The following is a 17,871-nucleotide window of genomic DNA, read 5'->3' as shown; positions in this document are numbered from 1 at the left end:
AGACATAACATGCGTTGTCCTCTAAAATATTGATCGAAACCAGGTTTAATGGACTGTTTCAGTGTGGTACCACATTACTACCTGATCCAAACCAGAAAAATACCCAGGATCTGTTCAACAAGTATGTGAAGAACGCGAAAATATGAGCCTGATGAGGGCAAATCCCAGACCTATCCCAGACCCAACATGCGTTATCCTCTAAAACATTTATCAAGACCAGGTTTAATTGAATGTTTCAGTGTGATACCGCATTACTACGTGATCCAATCCACAAAACACCCAGGATCCGTTCAACAAGTATGTGGAGAATGCGAAAGTATGTGTCTGATGAGGGCAAATCCCAGGCCTAACCTAGACATAACATGCGTTGTCCTCTAAAATATTGATCGAAACCAGGTTTAATGGACTGTTTCAGTGTGGTACCACAATACTACGGGATCCAAACCAGAAAAAGCCCAGAATCTGGCCATCAAGCATGAGAAATATGCGAAAGTACGAGCCTGATCTGGGCAAATCCCAGACCTATCCCAGACCTAACTTGCGCTGTCCTCTAACATATTGATCGAAACCAGGTTTAATCGACTGTTTCAGTGTGGTACCACATTACTATGTGATCCAAACCAGAAAAATACCCAGGATCTGTACAACAAGTATGCGAAGAACGCGGAAATATGACCCTGATGAGGGCAAATCCCGGGTCTAACCTAGACCTAACATGCGTTATCCTCAAAAATATTGATCGAAACCAGGCTTAATCGACTGCTTCAGTGTGGTACCACATTACTACCTGATCCAAACCAGAAAAATACCCAGGATCTGTTCAACAAGTATGTGAAGAACGCGAAAATATGACCCTGATGAGGGCAAATCCCAGACCTATACCAGACCAAACTTGCGTTGTCCTCTGAAATATTGATGGAAACCAGGTTTAATGGACTGTTTCAGTGTGGTACCACATTACTACGGGATCCAAACCAGAACAAGCCCTGGATCTAGTCATCAAGTATGAGAAATATGCGAAAGTACGAGCCTGATGAGAGCAAATCCCAGACCTAACCAAGACCTAACATGCGTTATTCTCTAAAATACTGATCGAAACCAGGTTTAATGGACTGTTCCAGTGTGGTACCACATTACTACATGATTGAAACCAGAAAAAACCCAGGATCTGTTCAACAAGTATGTGAAGAACGCGAAAATATGACCCTGAGGAGGGCAAATCCCAGACCTATACCAGACCTAACTAGCGTTATCATCTAAGATATTGATCGAAACCAGGTTTAATCGACTGTTTCAGTGTGGTACCACATTACTACGTGATCCAAACCAGAAAAAGCACAGAATCTGGCCATCAAGTATGTGAAGAACGCGAAAATATGACCCTGATGAGGGCAAATCCCAGACCTATACCAGACCAAACTTGCGTTGTCCTCTGAAATATTGATGGAAACCAGGTTTAATGGACTGTTTCAGTGTGGTACCACATTACTACGGGATCCAAACCAGAACAAGCCCTGGATCTAGTCATCAAGTATGAGAAATATGCGAAAGTACGAGCCTGATGAGAGCAAATCCCAGACCTAACCAAGACCTAACATGCGTTATTCTCTAAAATACTGATCGAAACCAGGTTTAATGGACTGTTCCAGTGTGGTACCACATTACTACATGATTGAAACCAGAAAAAACCCAGGATCTGTTCAACAAGTATGTGAAGAACGCGAAAATATGACCCTGAGGAGGGCAAATCCCAGACCTATACCAGACCTAACTAGCGTTATCATCTAAGATATTGATCGAAACCAGGTTTAATCGACTGTTTCAGTGTGGTACCACATTACTACGTGATCCAAACCAGAAAAAGCACAGAATCTGGCCATCAAGTATGTGAAGAACGCGAAAATATGACCCTGATGAGGGCAAATCCCAGACCTATCCCAGACCTAACTTGCGTTTTCCTCTAAAATATTGATCGAAACTAGGTTTAATTTACTGTTTCAGAGCGGTACCACATAACTACGTGATCCAATCCAGAAAAAGCCCAGGATCTAGCCATGAAGTATGAGAAATATGCGAAATTATGAGCCTGATTAGGGCAAATCCTAGACATAACCCAGATCTAACATGCGTTATCCTCTAAAATATTTATCAAGACCAGGTTTAATTGAATGTTTCAGTGTGGTACCACAATACTACGGGATCCAAAGCAGAAAATTCCCAGAATCTGGCCACCAAGTATGAGAAATATGCGAAAATACGAGCCTGATCAGGGCAAATCCCAGAACTATCCCAGACCTAACTTGCGTTGTCCTCTAAAATATTGATCGAAACCAGGTTTAATCGACTGTTTCAGTGTGGTACCACATTACTATGTGATCCAAACCAGAAAAATACCCAGGATCTGTTCAACAAGTATGTGAAGAACGCGGAAATATGACCCTGATGAGGGCAAATCCCGGGCCTAACCTAGACCTAACATGAGTTATCCTCAAAAATATTGATCGAAACCAGGTTTAATCGACTGTTTCAGTGTGGTACCACATTACTACCTGATCCAAACCAGAAAAGTACCCAGGATCTGTTCAACAAGTTTGTGAAGAACGCGAAAATATAGCCCTGATGAGGGCAAATCCCAGACCTATCCCAGGCCTAACTTGCGTTGTCCTCTAAAATGATCGAAACCAGGTTTAATGGACTGTTTCAGTGTGGTACCACAATACTACGGGATCCAAACCAGAAAAAACCCAGAATCTGGCCACCAAGTATGAGAAATATGCGAAAGTACGAGCCTGATCAGGGCAAATGCCAGACCTCTCCCAGACCTAATTTGCGTTGTCCTCTAAAATATTGATCGAAACCAGGTTTAATCGACTGTTTCAGTGAGGTACCACATTACTATGTGATCCAAACCAGAAAAAAACCCAGGATCTGTACAACAAGTATGTGAAGAATGCGAAAGTATGAGCCTGAAGAGGGCAAATCCCGGACCTATCCCAGACCTAACTTGCGTTGTCCTCTAAAATATTGATGGAAACCAGGTTTAATTGACTGTTTCAGTGTGGTACCACATTACTACGTGATCCAATCCAGAGAAAAACCCAGGATCTGTACAACAAGTATGTGAAGAATGCGAAAGTATGAGCCTGACGAGGGCAAATCCCGGACCTATCCCAGACCTAACATGAGTTATTCTCAAAAATATTGATCGAAAGCAGGTTTAATCGAAAGTTTCAGTGTGGTACCACATTACTACGTGATCCAATCCAGAAAAAGCCCTGGATCTAGCCATCAAGTATGAGAAATATGCGAAAGTATGAGCCTGATGAGGGCAAATCCTAGACCTAACCCAGACCTAACATGCGTTATCCTCTAAAATATTTATCAAGACCAGGTTTAATTGAATGCTTCAGTGTGGTACCACATTTCTACGTGATCCAAACCTGAAAAAACCCAGGATCTGTTCAACAAGTATGTGGAGAATGCGAAAGTATGTGTCTGATGAGGGCAAATCCCAGGCCTAACCTAGACATAACATGCGTTATCCTCTAAAATATTGATCGAAACCAGGTTAAATGGACTGTTTCAGTGTGGTACCACATTACTACAGGATCCAAACTAGAAAGAGTCCAGAATCTGGCCATCAAGTATGAGAAATATGCGAAAGTACGAGCCTGATGATAGCAAATTCCAGACCTGACCAAGACCTATCATGCGTTATTCTCTAAAATATTGATCGAAACCGGGTTTAATGGACTGTTTCAGTGAGGTACGACATTACTACGTGATCCAAACCAGAAAAAACCCAGGATCCGTTCAACAAGTATGTGACGAATGCGAAAGTATGTGTCTGATGCGGGCAAATCCCAGGCCTAACCTAGATCTAACATGCGTTATCCTCAAAAATATTGATCGAAACCAGGTTTAATGGAATGTTTCAGTGTGCTACCACATTACTACGTGATCCAAAGCAGAAAAAGCCCTGGATCTAGCCATCAAGTATGAGAAATATGCGAAAGTATGAGCCTGATGAGGGTAAATCCTAGACCTAACCCAGACCTAACATGCGTTATCCTCTAAAATATTTATCAAGACCAGGTTTAATTGAATGTTGCAGTGTGGTACCACATTACTACGTGATCCAAACCTGAAAGAACCCAGGATCCGTTCAACAAGTATGCGAAGAATGCGAAAGTATGTGTCTGATGAGGGAAAATCCCAGGCCTAACCTAGACCTAACATGCGTTACCCTCAAAAATATTGATCGAAACCAGGTTTAATCCACTGCTTCAGTGTGGTACCACATTACTACCTGATCCAATGCAGAAAAAGCCCTGGGTCTAGCCATCAAGTATGAGAAATATGCGAAGGTATGAGCCTGATGTGGGCAAATCCTAGACCTAACCCAGACCTAACATGCGTTATCCTCTAAAATATTTATCAAGACCAGGTTTAATTGAATGTTTCAGTGTGGTACCACATTACTACGTGATCCAAACCTGAAAAAACCCAGGATCTGTTCAACAAGTATGTGGAGAATGCGAAAGTATGTGTCTGATGAGCGCAAATCACAGGCCTAACCTAGACATAACATGCGTTATCCTCTAAAATATTGATCGAAACCAGGTTTAATGGACTGTTTCAGTGTGGCACCACATCACTACGTGATCCAAACGAGAAAAATACCCAGGATCCGTTCAACAAGTATGTGAAGAATGCGAAAGTATGTGTCTGATGAGGGCAAATCACAGGCCTAACCTAGACATAACATGCGTTATCCTCAAAAATATTAATCGAAACCAGGTTCAATCGACTATTTCAGTGTGTACCACATTACTACGTGATCCAAACCAGAAAAAGCCCAGAATCTGGCCATCAACTATGAGAAATATGCGAAAGTACGAGCCTGATGAGAGCAAATCCCAGACCTAACCCAGACCTAACATGCGTTATTCTCGAAAATTTTGATCGAACCCAGGTTTAATGGACTGTTTCAGTGTGATACCACATTACTACGTGATCCAAACCAGAAAAAACCCAGGATCCGTTCAACAAGTATGTGAAGAATGCGAAAGTATGAGTCTGATGAAGGAAAATCCCAGACCTAACCTAGACCTAACATGAGTTATTCTCTAAAATATTGATCGAATCCAGGTTTAATGGACTGTTCCAGTGTGCTACCACATTACTACGTGATCCAAACCAGAAAAAACCCAGGATCCGTTCAACAAGTATGTGAAGAATGCGGAAATATGACCCTGATGAGGGCAAATCCCGGGCCTAACCTAGACCTAACATGCGTTATCCTCAAAAATATTGATCGAAACCAGGTTTAATCGACTGCTTCAGTCTGGTACCACATTACTACCTGATCCAATCCAGAAAAAGCCCTGGGTCTAGCCATCAAGTATGAGAAATATGCGAAGGTATGAGCCTGATGTGGGCAAATCCTAGACCTAACCCAGACCTAACATGCGTTATCCTCTAAAATATTTATCAAGACCAGGTTTAATTGAATGTTTCAGTGTGGTACCACATTACTACGTGATCCAAACCTGAAAAAACCCAGGATCTGTTCAACAAGTATGTGGAGAATGCGAAAGTATGTGTCTGATGAGGGCAAATCACAGGCCTAACCTAGACATAAAATGCGTTATCCTCTAAAATATTGATCGAAGCCAGGTTTAATGGACTGTTTCAGTGTGGCACCACACCACCACGTGATCCAGACGAGAAAAATACCCAGGATCCGTTCAACAAGTATGTGAAGAATGCGAAAGTATGTGTCTGATGAGGGCAAATCACAGGCCTAACCTAGACATAACATGCGTTATCCTCAAAAATATTAATCGAAACCAGGTTTAATGGACTGTCTCAGTGTGGTACCACATTACTACGGGATCCAAACCAGAAAAAGCACAGAATCAGGCCATCAAGTATGAGAAATTTGCGAAAGTACGAGCCTGATGAGAGCAAATCCCAGACCTAACCTAGACCTAACATGAGTAATTCTCAAATATATTGATCGAAAGCAGGTTTAATCGACAGTTTCAGTGTGGTACCACATTGCTACGTTATCGAAACCAGAAAAAACCCAGGATCGGTTCAAGAAGTATGTGAAGAATGCGAAAGTATGTGTCTGATGAGGGCAAATCCCAGGCCTACATAGACAGAACATGCGTTATCCTCTAAAATATTGATCGAAACCAGGTTTAATGGACTGTTTCAGTGTGCTACCACATTACTACGTGATCCAAACCAGAAAAAACCCAGGATCCGTTCAACAAGTATGTGGAGAATGCGAAAGTATGTGTCTGATGAGGGCAAATCCCAGGCCTAACCTAGACATAACATGCGTTATCCTATAAAATATTGATCGAAACCAGGTTTAATGGACAGTTTCAGTGTGCTACCACATTACTACGTGATCCAAACCAGAAAAAACCCAGGATCCGTTCAGCAAGTATGTGAAGAATGCGAAAGTATGTGTCTGATGAGGGCAAATCACAGGCCTAACCTAGACATAACATGCGTTATCCTCAAAAATATTGATCGAAACCAGGTTTAATGGACTGTTTCAGTGTGGTACCACATTACTACGTGATCCAAACCAGAAAAAGCCCTGGATCTAGCCATCAAGTATGAGAAATATGCGAAAGTATGAGCCTGATGAGGGCAAATCCTAGACCTAACCCAGGCCTAACATGCGTTATTCTCTAAAATACTGATCGAAACCAGGTTTAATGGGCTCTTTCAGTGTGATACCACATTACTACGTGATCCAAACCAGAAAAAACCCAGGATCCGTTCAACAAGTATGTGAAGAATGCGAAAGTATGAGTCTGATGAAGGAAAATCCCAGACCTATCCTAGACCTAACATGAGTTATCCTCTAAAATATTGATCGAAACCAGGTTTAATCGACTATTTCTGTGTGGTGCCACATTACTACGTGATCCAAACCAGAAAAATACCCAGGATCTGTTCAACAAGTATGTGAAGATCGCGGAAATATGACCCTGATGAGGGCAATCCCAGGCCTAACCTAGACCTAACATGCGTTATCCTCAAAAATATTTATCGAAACTAGGTATAATCGACTGTTTCACTGTAGTACCACATTACTACCTGATCCAAACCAGAAAAATACCCAGGATCTGTTCAACAAGCATGTGAAGAACGCGAAAATATGACCCTGAGGAGGGCAAATCCCAGACCTATACCAGACCTAACTAGCGTTATCTTCTAAGATATTGATCGAAAGCAGGTTTAATCGAATGTTTCAGTGTGGTACCACATTACTACGTGATCCAATCCAGAAAAAGCCCTGGATCTAGCCATCAAGTATGAGAAATATGCGAAAGTATGAGCCTGATGAGGGCAAATCCTAGACCTAACCCAGGCCTAACATGCGTTATCCTCTAAAATATTTATCAAGACCAGGTTTAATTGAATGTTTCACTGTGGTACCACATTTCTACGTGATCCAATCCAGAAATAGCCCAGGATCTAGCCATGAAGTATGAGAAATATGCGAAAGTATGTGTCTGATGAGGGCAAATCCCAGGCCTAACCTAGACATAACATGCGTTATCCTCTAAAATATTGATCGAAACCAGGTTTAATGGAATGTTTCAGTGTGGTACCACATTACTACGTGATCCAAACCAGAAGAAACCCAGGATCTGTTCAACAAGTATGTGAAAAACGCGAATCTATGAGCCTGATGAGGGCAAATCCCAGAGCTATCCCAGACCCAACATGCGTTATCCTCTAAAACATTTATCAAGACCAGGTTTAATTGAATGTTTCAGTGTGGTACCACATTACTACCTGATCCAAACCAGAAAAAACCCAGGATCTCTTCAACAAGTATGTGAAAAACGCGAAAGTATGAGCCTGATGAGGGCAAATCCCAGACATATCCCAGACCTAACTTGCGTTGTCCTCTAAGATATTGAGGGAAACCAGGTTTAATTGACTGTTTCAGTGTTGTACCTCATTACTACGTGATGCAATCCAGAAAAAGCCCAGGATCTAGCCATCAAGTATGAGAAATATGCGAAAGAATGAGCCTGATGAGAGCAAATCCCAGACCTATCCTAGACCTAACATGCGTTATCCTCTAAAATATTGAGCGAAACCAGGTTTAATGGACTGTTTCAGTGTGGTACCACACTACTTCGTGATCCAAACCAGAGAAAGCCCAGGATCTGTTCAAGAAGTATGTGAAAAACGCTAAATTGTGAGCCTGACGAGGGCAAATCTTAGACCTAACCCAGACCTAAGATGCGTTATCCTCTAAAATATTTATCCAGACCAGGTTTCATTGAATGTTTCAGTGTGGTACCACTTTACTACCTGATACAATCCACAAACAGCCCAGGATCTAGCCATCAAGTATGAGAAATATGCGAAAGAATGAGCCTGATGAGAGCAAATCCCAGACCTAACCTAGACCTAACATGAATTATTCTCTAAAATATTGATCGAAACCAGGTTTAATTGACTGTTTCAGTGTGGTCCCACATTACTACGTGATCAAAACCAGAAAAAACCCAGGATCAGTTCAACAAGTATGTGAGGAATGCGAAAGTATGAGTCTGATGAGTGAAAATCCCAGTGCTAACCTAAACCTAACTTGCGTTGTCCTCTAAAATATTGATGGAAACCAGGTTTCATTGACTGTTTCGATGTGGTACTACATTACTACGTGATGCAATCCAGAAAATGCCCAGGATCTAGCCATCAAGTATGAGAAATATGCGAAAGAATGAGCCTGATGAGAGCAAATCCCAGACCTAACCTAGACCTAACATGCGTTATCCTCTAAAATATTGAGCGAAACCAGGTTTAATGGACTGCTTCAGTGTGGAACCACACTACTTCGTGATCCAAACCAGAAAAAACGCAGGATCTGTTCAACAAGTATGTGAAAAACGCGAAACTGTGAGCCTGAACAGTGAAAATCTCAGGCCTTACCTAGACCTAACTTGCGTTGTCCTCTAAAATATTGATGGAAACCAGGTTTCATTGACTGTTTCAGTGTGGTACTACATTACTACGTGATGCAATCCAGAAAATGCCCAGGATCTAGCCATCAAGTATGAGAAATATGCGAAAGAATGAGCCTGATGAGAGCAAATCCCAGACCTAACCTAGACCTAACATGCGTTATCCTCTAAAATATTGAGCGAAACCAGGTTTAATTGACTGTTTCAGTGTGGTCCCACATTACTACGTGATCAAAACCAGAAAAAACCCAGGATCAGTTCAACAAGTATGTGAGGAATGCGAAAGTATGAGTCTGATGAGTGAAAATCCCAGTGCTAACCTAAACCTAACTTGCGTTGTCCTCTAAAATATTGATGGAAACCAGGTTTCATTGACTGTTTCGATGTGGTACTACATTACTACGTGATGCAATCCAGAAAATGCCCAGGATCTAGCCATCAAGTATGAGAAATATGCGAAAGAATGAGCCTGATGAGAGCAAATCCCAGACCTAACCTAGACCTAACATGCGTTATCCTCTAAAATATTGAGCGAAACCAGGTTTAATGGACTGCTTCAGTGTGGAACCACACTACTTCGTGATCCAAACCAGAAAAAACGCAGGATCTGTTCAACAAGTATGTGAAAAACGCGAAACTGTGAGCCTGATGAGGGCAAATCTTAGACCTAACCCATACCTAAGATGTGTTATCCTCTAAAATATTTATCAAGACCAGGTTTAATTGATTGTTTCAGTGTGGTACCACTTTACTACGTGATCCAATCCAGAAATAGCCCAGGATCTAGCCATGAAGTATGAGAAATATGCGAAAGAATGAGCCTGATGAGAGCAAATCCCAGACCTAACCTAGACCTAACATGAATTATTCTCTAAAATATTGATCGAAACCAGGTTTAATTGACTGTTTCAGTGTGGTACCACATTACTACATGATCCAAACCAGAAAAAACCCAGGATCTGTTCAACGAGTATGTGAAGTGTGCGAAAGTATGAGTCTGATGAGGGCAAATCCCAGACCTATCCCAGACCTAACATGCGTTATCCTCTAAAATATTTATCAAGACCAGGTTTAATTGATTGTTTCAGTGTGGACCCACATTAATACGTGATCCAAACCAGAAAAAACCCAGGATCTGTTCAAGAAGTATGTGAAGAATGCGAAAGTATGAGTCTGATCAGTGAAAATCCCAGGCCAAACCTAGACCTAACATGAGTTATACTCTAAAATATTGATCGAAACCTGGTTTAATCGACTGTTTCAGTGTGGTACCACATTACTATGTGATCCAAACCAGAAAATAACCCAGGATCTAGCCATCAAGTATGAGAAATATGCGAAAGAATGAGCCTGATGAGAGCAAATCCCAGACCTAACCTAGACCTAACATGCGTTATCCTCTAAAATATTGAGCGAAACCAGGTTTAATGGACTGCTTCAGTGTGGTACCACACTACTTCGTGATCCAAACCAGAAAAAACGCAGGATCTGTTCAACAAGTATGTGAAAAACGCGAAACTGTGAGCCTGATGAGGGCAAATCTTAGACCTAACCCATACCTAAGAAGTGTTATCCTCTAAAATATTTATCAAGACCAGGTTTAATTGATTGTTTCAGTGTGGTACCACTTTACTACGTGATCCAATCCAGAAATAGCCCAGGATCTAGCCATGAAGTATGAGAAATATGCGAAAGAATGAGCCTGATGAGAGCAAACCCCAGACCTAACCTAGTCCTAACATGAATTATTCTCTAAAATATTGATCGAAACCAGGTTTAATTGACTGTTTCAGTGTGGTACCACATTACTACGTGATCCAAACCAGAAAAAACCCAGGATCTGTTCAACGAGTATGTGAAGTGTGCGAAAGTATGAGTCTGATGAGGGCAAATCCCAGACCTACCCCAGACCTAACATGCGTTATCCTCTAAAATATTTATCAAGACCAGGTTTAATTGATTGTTTCAGTGTGGACCCACATTACTACGTGATCCAAACCAGAAAAAACCCAGGATCTGTTCAACAAGTATGTGAAGAATGCGAAAGTATGAGTCTGATCAGTGAAAATCCCAGGCCAAACCTAGACCTAACATGAGTTATACTCTAAAATATTGATCGAAACCTGGTTTAATCGACTGTTTCAGTGTGGTACCACATTACTATGTGATCCAAACCAGAAAATAACCCAGGATCTAGCCATCAAGTATGAGAAATATGCGAAAGAATGAGCCTGATGAGAGCAAATCCCAGACCTAACCTAGACCTAACATGAATTATTCTCTAAAATATTGATCGAAACCAGGTTTAATTGACTGTTTCAGTGTGGTACCACACTACTTCGTGATCCAAACCAGTCAAAACCTAGGATCTGTTCAACAAGAATGTGAGAAACGCGAAACTGTGAGCCTGATGAGGGCAAATCTTAGACCTAACCCAGACCTAAGATGCGTTATCCTCTAAAATATTTATCCAGACCAGGGTTCATTGAATGTTTCAGTGTGGTACCACTTTACTACGTGATCCAATCCAGAAATAGCCCAGGATCTAGCCATGAAGTATGAGAAATATGCGAAAGTAAGAGCCTGATGAGGGCAAATCCTAGACCTATCCCAGACCTAACTTGCGTTATCCTCTAAAATATTGATCGAAACCAGGTTTAATTGACTGTTTCAGCGTGGTACCACATTACTATGTGATCCAAACCAGAAAATAACCCAGGATCTAGCCATCAAGTATGAGAAATATGCGAAAGAATGAGTCTGATGAGGTCAAATCCCAGACCAATCCCAGACTCAACTTGCGTTATCCTCTAAAATATTGATCGAAACCAGGTTTAATCGACTGTTTCAGTGTGGTACCACATTACTACGTGATCCAAACCAGAAAAAACCCAGGATCCGTTTACAAGTATGTGAAGAATGCGAAAGTATGTGTCTGATCAGTGAAAATCCCAGGCCTACCCTAGACCTAACATGAGTTATACTCTAAAATATTGACCGAAACCTGGTTTAATCGACTGTTTCAGTGTGGTACCACATTACTATGTGATCCAAACCAGAAAATAACCCAGGATCTAGCCATCAAGTATGAGAAATATGCGAAAGAATGAGTCTGATGAGGTCAAATCCCAGACCTATCCCAGACCTAACTTGCGTTATCCTCTAAAATATTGATCGAAACCAGGTTTAATTGACCGTTTCTGTGTGGTACCACATTACTACGTGATGCAATCCAGAAAATGCCCAGGATCTAGCCATCAAGTATGAGAAATATGCGAAAGAATGAGCCTGATGAGAGCAAATCCCAGACCTAACCTAGACCTAACATGCGGTATCCTCTAAAATATTGAGCGAAACCAGGTTTAATGGACTGCTTCAGTGTGGTACCACACTACTTCGTGATCCAAACCAGAAAAAACGCAGGATCTGTTCAACAAGTATGTGAAAAACGCGAAACTGTGAGCCTGATGAGGGCAAATCTTAGACCTAACCCATACCTAAGATGTGTTATCCTCTAAAATATTTATCAAGACCAGGTTTAATTGATTGTTTCAGTGTGGTACCACTTTACTACGTGATCCAATCCAGAAATAGCCCAGGATCTAGCCATGAAGTATGAGAAATATGCGAAAGAATGAGCCTGATGAGAGCAAATCCCAGACCTAACCTAGACCTAACATGAATTATTCTCTAAAATATTGATCGAAACCAGGTTTAATTGACTGTTTAAGTGTGGTACCACATTACTACGTGATCCAAACCAGAAAAAACCCAGGATCTGTTCAACGAGTATGTGAAGTGTGCGAAAGTATGAGTCTGATGAGGGCAAATCCCAGACCTATCCCAGACCTAACATGCGTTATCCTCTAAAATATTTATCAAGACTAGGTTTAATTGATTGTTTCAGTGTGGACCCACATTACTACGTGATCCAAACCAGAAAAAACCCAGGATCTGTTAAACAAGTATGTGAAGAATGCGAAAGTATGAGTCTGATGAGGGCAAATCCCAGACCTATCCCAGACCTAACTTGCGTTATCCTCTAAAATATTGATCGAAACCAGGTTTAATTGACCGTTTCAGTGTGGTACCACATTACTACGTGATCCAAACCAGAAAAAACCCAGGATCCGTTCAACAAGTATGTGAAGAATGCGAAAGTATGAGTCTGTTCAGTGAAAATCCCAGGCCTAACCTAGACCTAACATGAGCTATACTCTAAAATATTGATCGAAACCTGGTTTAATCGACCGTTTCAGTGTGGTACCACATTACTATGTGATCCAAACCAGAAAATAACCCAGGATCTAGCCATCAAGTATGAGATATATGCGAAAGAATGAGCCTGCTGAGAGCAAATTCCAGACCTAACCTAGACCTAACATGAATTATTCTCTAAAATATTGATCGAAACCCGGTTTAATTGACTGTTTCAGTGTGGTCCCACATTACTACGTGATCCAAACCAGAAAAAACCCAGGATCAATTCAACAAGTATGTGAGGAATGCGAAAGTATGAGTCTGATGAGTGAAAATCCCAGTGCTGACCTAAACCTAACATGCGTTATCCACTAAAATATTGACCGAAGCCAGGTTTAATCGACTGTTTCAGTGTGGGATCACACTACTACGTGACCCAAACCAGAAATAACCCATGATCTGTTCAACAAGTATGTGAAAAACGCGAAAGTATGAGCCCGATGAGGGCAAATCCCAGACCTATCCCAGACCTAACTTGCGTTATCCTCTAAAATATTGATCGAAACCAGGTTTAATTGACCGTTTCAGTGTGGTACCACATCACTACGTGATCCAAACCAGAAAAAACCCAGGATCCGTTCAACAAGTATGTGAAGGATGCGAAAGTATGAGTCTGAACAGTGAAAATCTCAGGCCTTACCTAGACCTAACTTGCGTTGTCCTCTAAAATATTGATGGAAACCAGGTTTCATTGACTGTTTCAGTGTGGTACCACATTACTATGTGTTCCAAACCAGAAAATAACCCAGGATCTGTTTAACGAGTATGCGAAGTGTGGGAAAGTATGAGTCTGATCAGGTCAAATCCCAGACCTATCCCAGACCTAACTTGCGTTATCCTCTAAAATATTGATCGAAACCAGGTTTGATCGACTGTTTCAGTGTGGTACCACATTACTATGTGTTCCAAACCAGAAAATAACCCAGGATCTGTTCAACGAGTATGTGAAGTGTGCGAAAGTATGAGTCTGACGAGGTCAAATCCCAGACCTATCCCAGACCTAACTTGCGTTATCCTCTAGAATATTGATCGAAACCAGGTTTAATCGACTGTTTCAGTGTGGTACCACATTACTACGTGATCCAAACCAGAAAAAACCCAGGATCTGTTCAACAAGTATGTGAAAAACGCGAAAGTATGAGCCTGATGAGGGCAAGTCTCAGACCTATCCCAGACCTAACTTGCGTTGTCCTCTAAGATATTGATGGAAACCAGGTTTAATTGAATGTTTCAGTGTGGTACTACATTACTACGTGATGCAATCCAGAAAAAGCCCAGGATCTAGCCATCAAGTTTGAGAAATATGTGAAAGAATGAGCCTGATGAGGGCAAACCCTAGACCTAACCTAGACCTAGCATGCGTTATCCTCTAAAATATTGATCGAAACCAGGTTTAATGGAATGTTTCAGTGTGGTACCACACTACTACGTGTTCCAAACCAGAAAAAACCCAGGATCTGCTCAACAAGTATGTGAAAAACGCGAAAGTATGAGCCTGATGAGGGCAAGTCTCAGACCAATCCCAGACCTAACTTGCGTTGTCCTCTAAGATATTGATGGAAACCAGGTTTAATTGACTGTTTCAGTGTTATACTTCATTACTACGTGATGCAATCCAGAAAAAGCCCAGGATCTAGCCATCAAGTATGAGAAATATGCGAAAGAATGAGCCTGATGAGAGCAAATCCCAGACCTAACCTAGACCTAACATGAATTATTCTCTAAGATATTGATCGAAACCAGGTTTCATTGACTGTTTCAGTGTGGTCCCACATTACTACGTGATCCAAACCAGAAAAAATCCATGATCCGTTCAACAAGTATGTGAAGAATGCGAAAGTATGAGTCTGATGAGTGAAAATCCCAGACCTAACCTAGACCTAACATGCGTTATCCTCAAAAATATTGATCGAAACCTGGTTTAATCGACTGTTTCAGTGTGGTACCACATTACAATGTTATCCAAACCAGAAAATAACCCAGGATCTGTTCAACGAGTATGTGAAGAGTGCGAAAGTATGAGTCTGATGAGGTCAAATCCCAGACCAATCCCAGACTTAACTTGCGTTATCCTCTAAAATATTGATCGAGACCAGGTTTAATCGACTGTTTCAGTGTGGTACCACATTACTACGTGTTCCAAACCAGAAAAAACGCAGGATCCGTTCAACAAGTATGTGAAGAATGCGAAAGTATGAGTCTGATGAGTGAAAATCCCAGACCTAACCTAGACCTAACATGCGTTATCCTCTAAAATATTGATGCAAACCAGGTTTAATGGACTGTTTCAGTGTGGTACCACACTACTACGTGATCCAAACCAGGAAAAACCCAGGATCTAGCCATGAAGTATGAGAAATATGCGAAAGTATGAGCCTGATGAGGGCAAATCCTAGACTTAACCCAAACCTAACATGCGTTATCCTGTCAAATATTTATCAAGATCAGGTTTAATTGAATGTTTCAGTGTGGTACCACATTACTAAGTGAACCAAACCAGAAAAAACCCAGGATCCGTTCAACAAGTATGTGAAGAATGCGAAAGTATGAGTCTGATGAGTGATAATCCCAGGGCTGACCTAGACCTAACATGCGTTATCCTCTAAAATATTGATCCAAACCAGGTTTAATGGACTGTTTCAGTGTGGTACCACACTACTACGTGATCCAAACCAGAAAAACCCAGGATCTAGCCATGAAGTATGAGAAATATGCGAAAGTATGAGCCTGATGAGGGCAAATCCTAGACCTAACCCAGACCTAACATGCGTTATCCTCTAAAATATTTATCAAGACCAGGTTTAATTGAATGTTTCAGTGTGGTACCACATTACTACGTGATCCAAACCAGTAAAAACCCAGGATCCGTTCAACAAGTATGTGAAGAATGCGAAAGTATGAGTCTGATGAGTGAAAATCCCCGGCCTAACCTTGACCTAATATGCGTTATCCTCAAAAATATTGATCGAAACCAGGTTTAATCGACTGTTTCAGTGTGGTACCACACTACTGCGTGACCCAATCCAGAAAAAACCCAGGATCTAGCCATGAAGTATGAGAAATATGCGAAAGTATGAGCCTGACGAGGGCAAATCCTAGACCTAACCCAGACCTAACATGCGTTATCCTCTGAAATATTTATCAAGACCAGGTTTAATTGAATGTTTCAGTGTGGTACCACATTACTACGTGATCCAAACCAGAAAAAACCCAGGATCCGTTCAACAAGTATGAGAAGAATGCGAAAGTATGAGTCTGATGAGTGAAAATCCTAGGCCTAACCTAGACCTAACATGCGTTATCCTCAATAATATTGATCGAAACCTGGTTTAATCGACTGTTTCAGTGTGGTACCACATTACTATGTGATCCAAACCAGAAAATAACCCAGGATCTGTTCAGCGAGTATGTGAAGTGTGCGAAAGTATGAGTCTGATGAGGGCAAATCCCAGACCTAACCTTGACCTAATATGCGTTATCCTCAAAAATATTGATCGAAACCAGGTTTAATCGACTGTTTCAGTGTGGTACCACACTACTGCGTGACCCAATCCAGAAAAAACCCAGGATCTAGCCATGAAGTATGAGAAATATGCGAAAGTATGAGCCTGACGAGGGCAAATCCTAGACCTAACCCAGACCTAACATGCGTTATCCTCTGAAATATTTATCAAGACCAGGTTTAATTGATTGTTTCAGTGTGGTCCCACATTACTACGTGATCCAAACCAGAAAAAACCCAGGATCCGTTCAACAAGTATGTGAAGAATGCGAAAGTATGAGTCTGATGAGTGAAAATCCCAGACCTAACCTAGACCTAACATGCGTTATCCTCTAAAATGTTGATCCAAACCAGGTTTAATGGACTGGTACAGTCTGGTACCACACTACTACGTGATCCAAACCAGAAAAAACCCAGGATCTGTTCAACAAGTATGTGAAGAATGCGAAAGTATGAGCCTGTTCAGTGAAAATCCCAGGCCTAACCTAGACCTAACATGAGTTATACTCTAAAATATTGATCGAAACCTGGTTTAATCGACCGTTTCAGTGTGGTACCACATTACTATGTGATCCAAACCAGAAAATAACCCAGGATCTAGCCATCAAGTATGAGATATATGCGAAAGAATGAGCCTGATGAGAGCAAATTCCAGACCTAACCTAGACCTAACATGAATTATTCTCTAAAATATTGATCGAAACCAGGTTTAATTGACTGTTTCAGTGTGGTCCCACATTACTACGTGCTCCAAACCAGAAAAAACCCTGGATCAGTTCAACAAGTATGTGAGGAATGCGAAAGTATGAGTCTGATGAGTGAAAATCCCAGTGCTAACCTAAACCTAACATGCGTTATCCACTAAAATATTGACCGAAGCCAGGTTTAATCGACTGTTTCAGTGTGGGATCACACTACTACGTGACCCAAACCAAAAATAACCCATGATCTGTTCAACAAGTATGTGAAAAACGCGAAAGTATGAGCCCGATGAGGGCAAATCCCAGACCTATCCCAGACCTAACTTGCGTTATCCTCTAAAATATTGATCGAAACCAGGTTTAATTGACCGTTTCAGTGTGGTACCACATCACTACG

This window comes from Colletes latitarsis, unplaced genomic scaffold (genome assembly GCF_051014445.1).
Source record: "Colletes latitarsis isolate SP2378_abdomen unplaced genomic scaffold, iyColLati1 scaffold0007, whole genome shotgun sequence".
Lineage (NCBI taxonomy): Eukaryota > Metazoa > Arthropoda > Insecta > Hymenoptera > Colletidae > Colletes > Colletes latitarsis.
The sequence above is the reverse complement of the archived record's forward strand: the minus strand, read 5'-3'. Positions refer to the sequence as shown.